This window comes from Leishmania donovani, chromosome 18 (assembly GCF_000227135.1).
Source record: "Leishmania donovani BPK282A1 complete genome, chromosome 18".
NCBI lineage: Eukaryota > Euglenozoa > Kinetoplastea > Trypanosomatida > Trypanosomatidae > Leishmania > Leishmania donovani.
The window spans coordinates 67147-71861 of NC_018245.1; positions in this window are offsets into that span (position 1 = coordinate 67147).

Consider the following 4715-nt stretch of genomic DNA (forward strand, 5'->3'; position numbering starts at 1 on the left):
GGTGTTTAGTGAGCTGGTACAGCCGCGGTCATGACCGCACGTCTCTTCGGCACAGCGCTAGCCCGGGCCCTCTCCGCCGACGCTAGGAGTCCTCCAGCCGTCTCCGAGGGCCGGCTGCATGCTGCGTGGCTTCCCCGCAGAGTGGGTGCCAAACCCTGATGCCACGCACTGAGGTGGCCGGCAGCATCGATGAAATGGGGAGGAGAAGAAGGGAAGCAAGAAACAAAGACACAGAACCGAAAAGCACAGAGATTTGCGCAGGCCAATGCATACAGCCCTGGGCGCACACGCGCACACGCACTCTTTCGTGTATAAACCAAGAGCGCTGCATGAGTGATAAGCCCCCACTCGACAAAAAAAAAGAGTCTCTTAGATGTCCCTTTCCACCCAAACACGCAGAAAAAAAAGGCGGTAAAAGGGAGCGATAAAGCGCTGCCTGTGGACAGCTGTATTACGCTCACGTTTTCGTGCGCGTGCCCGCTTCTCTTCCTTTGTCGGGGTCCGTACTGCTCTTCACGAGTGTTGGTCCCTTATCAGAGGAGAGGAGCGAGAGGGAGAGAGAGACAACATGAAAGTACAGCAGCCATAAAATCAAAGAATCGGAAGAGCATACATGGCAACGGGAAGCAGAGAACGAGTATGAAGGCGGCTTAATATGGAGGTTAAAAATGAAGCCAACGCAAAGCAAGCGGAGAGCCAATCATCGAGCACGCAAGAGGACGATACAGGATTGAGCGAGCATAACAACTGAAAAAAAAAGCAAAAAGGGGGCGGTGAGCGATTCAAATAAAGTACAAATAGCAAAAAAAAAAAAAGAAAGACATGCCACATTTTCCTATTCAACATTTTTCGCGTTTGCGTGCGAGGACACGTGGGGTTGGTGTGCCGAAGCACACCCACAGCTGAGGGAGTGCGCGTGCTCAACAGGAAGAAACGATCGCAGCAGCAGACATCTTTATTGATACATGTCACGAGCCGCCCGCTTCCCATCACCACCACCACCTTCAATCCATCTCCTCATGCACAGCGCGCAGTCTCCCTTTCCGGTTCTGCACCTACGCCGCGCCCCTCCCTTACAGGCATCACAATGCCAGCCTGAATGTGACTGGAGAATACGCAAAAAAAAAGAGCAAAGGAAAGGAGAAGCGAAGAAAGCATCGTTGGACGCGTGTGCGTTTTCCTCAAACTTCAAGGGCATATGAGAAGGAGACCCCTGCAAGTGCGGCGGTGGCGGTGGCGGGGGGGGGTGCAAAAATGGGGCGGGATGGAGGGAGGAAGGTAAGGAAGCAAAGTGGTGTGCACACAACGCGTCAATCCCCATCCCCGTAAGGCGCCGACGCATAAGCAGGCAGAGCAACCTGCGGAGCACGATCTGTGAAACCAACCCACAAAAAAAAAAGAAACGCGTGGCGACTCTCACGAAGCATTTATACGTAGAGGAGAGCAGCCAGTAGGTGAGGGGGTGCCGCAAGCACGCGAAGGCGGCACAAAGAGAGAAAAAGGAAGAAGAAAAAAAAAACAGGGCTCAACACAGTGCGGAAACGATAAACCACCTAAGGAGAACGCGAAACAAGGGTGGCGCTCCACAAGAACTGGGAAAGGCAGAGAAACGGTGGAGTGCATGCAGCGCAGGGGCCACAAACACGGAGATACGAAGAAGACAAGCTCCAATGGGGAAGGAAAAGAGTGAACAAAGGCCGATGCAGTTCACAGCGAAATGGCGAAGAAGGCGGAGGCACAGAGAGCGACAGAGGGGAAGGCGCGAAGGAACAAAAAAAAATAGAAAACAGAAAGAAACCCAACGAAAACGACGGAAGCGTAAGCAAGAAGAAAATAGTCTTATTGGCACCAACGAGAGGCGTATAACGAAAGCATGCTTCTTGCTTCCCTGAACGCGTGGCTGATCAGAGGCAGGTGTCGACATCATGGAACAAGCAAGCAAGCAAAACAGAGAAAGGACGAGAGAGAGACAGAAACGGGGCAGAGGAGTACACAAGATGGGGTGGGGTGGAGGGTGGGTGCTCGGCAACTGGGAAAACAGGAATAATAGTAAAAAAAGGAAGCGGTGAGCGAAAAGAAGAAGGCACAGAAAGGTATGAAGAGTTGAAAGCACACTAGACGAGCCAAGAGAGTTGAAATACAAGAAGGGAGGAGCGGCACCACCACCGCGAAGAAGGAAGTCATGACATCACACCGAGGCGGCTTTAACAGAACCCTATGAAGTAGCGCATGTGTGTATCGGTGAGGGTGCAGGTGGGAGAGCGGGCCTCCCATGACTGTGCTACCTGTGTCTTTCCATTGAGCCTTCTAAAATGCAGCTGTTCGTCGCTTCACCGGAGGAGCTGCAAGACTCGCCCAGCAGAGCGCGGAGGGAAGCGCCAAAGTACGAAGGCGCAAGCCCAGAAAGGCCGCGGCACAGAGTGCGAGAAAACGAAAGCGCACCGTGCAAAAAACGCACGCAGAGCAAAAGTGCGGAGTGGTGAGCGGTGACGGCAACGAGCGGCACAGAAGAAGAACGCATTGCACGTAGAGTCTGAAGTGTCCCCACTCGCACACGGTCGGCCAAGCACGAGGAGACAACGATTTGTCGCCACGCCAAAAAAAAAAACACACAAGGCAGAACACTAAGACGATGAGTGCCCATCAATCGCCGCATCTCTCCACCGCACTCAGCTCTGCTAGCGGCCTCGACACGAGCAAGCCCCCCTCCCACCACTACCAACACCGCCAAAAAAAAAAAAGAGGTTTGAATAGTCGAAATAAAATGCCGAGGAAGAAAAAAAGATGCGCGCATACAGGCACACACAAAAAATATCCCCAAAAGGAAAGAAAACGGCTGAAAAAAAACGAAGAAGCAGTGGCCAATACAGACGGCGGAGAAGCAATAAAGAGAGAAAAAAAGGGCAAACATGTAAAACAGGTCACACGCGCACGCGGCGTTAGGGCCCGTCAAGGAGGCCGATGAAGACGGATACACCCACAACGGCGCGTGGAGGCGGTGAAAGACAGAGACACATCGGACGCATCATAAGCCGAAAGAGAAAACAAAAAAAAAAGGAAAGACCCAGCCAATGCGGCACTGCACTGATGCCCCGAAAGAAAAGGAGAAAGGAAAGAGCCGAAGAGCGCTCGGCACATACACGTCGAACGGCCGATATGCACTCACAACAAAGTAGAAGCTGATCCGTTGATCAACGTGAAGGCCTCTCCATCTGCTGCGAAACCTTCTTTCTCTTGCCTGCTCGTTGGTATGCGCGAGCGAATGTGCAACATTGATTTCAGCACTGATAAAAAAAAAGATACGAATACCCGGATGCTCCGCAACACGCTTGCCGCGAAGAAAGAAATCCAGAGGCAACCTGATGAACGGGAAACGATAAAAAAGAAACTGCGAGGAAAGAGGTGAGCAGGCGCACGCACATACAGTGCTCCGCACACGCTTTTCGGCGCACAGGCAAGCGGCCAAACACTCTCTCCGTCGACCTCGCTCATCTCTTCCATTATGAAAACAAGAAGTGCTCTCCTTTCAGGTTAAATCTCTTTTTTTGATGGCGAAAGAACCCTGTGTATTACTCAACTTCCACAAAACATAGCCGAGTTGATTCTTATCTTACGTTTTTCTTCGTGTCGTCGCAGATGCTGTGCCGCTCATGAGTTTCTTCGTCGCTAAATGTGTATATATCCCTCTATCATCGGGGCAAGCACAGTTGTCGGGAAGCGGGGACTCCCATCAAGAGCAAGCAAAAACGGAAAAGTCCCAGCAATACCATCGCAGGTGCTCACTACAACGGCACACGCATAGAGAGAAGATCAGGCGAGGAAGGAGAAAAGTGCGACTTTAACACGGAAACAAAACGTCGAAATGTGAACGAATAAGGCAGCCACACACACACACACACACACAAAAACATGCGATAGGAAAGACTCAAAGTAGAAAAAAAAAGAACGAGTAGCAGACGCCCTCAGTGAGGGGAGTTGGCTAGAACACAACTCAGTCGGTGCAGATGAGGGAGCTAAAGAAGGCAAATCCGTATCATCACACACACCAACCCGCACATACACCGAACACCCGCTCGAGCTCTCTTGGATGATCGCTTTCCTTATTTCAAGGACAAAAACATGCACCTCCCCTCCCGTGAGGTACCCGACACTACGCATCTCTACGCCTTTGCGCGCGGCGTAGACTTTTCTTGAGAGCACTGCGACAAAAACATGCACAAATCTCCCGACCAGAGGTCCTTTTCGTCCCGCTTCTTGCCTCATTCCTCCGTCGCGCTGTGCTAGGCAAGAGGACTGTCTACACGAAAAGACTCAGTTCGATTCGCGGCACGCCTTTTCACTGCCGCCGGTGACAGTCTTCATCGAAATACACGCACAATTGGTACACTTTTTCTTCTCGCCGCGCCCATTCTCTGCCAAAGAACGTGGGCCAACCTCCACTCTACTCCCGCCCACCCAGGGCTCGCCACAGGCCTCCACCACCGCGTGTGGGGCGAAGCAGCGCTTCACACGCGCGCTACAAAAATGCCAACACAGTCATTTCAGAACGGCCTGCGCCTCAAACTCCGCCCACCGCCCCGCGCTGCGCAGGTCGCCTCACAGCCGCTTCCCTCACCAGTGGGCCGTGTGAGGGCCCGGGGCGAGACAGTCGTTCAAGTGCCGTGGGCACCCTTGCCCATCACGTGGATGGGCACAGACCTGTTCACAGTCGCAGG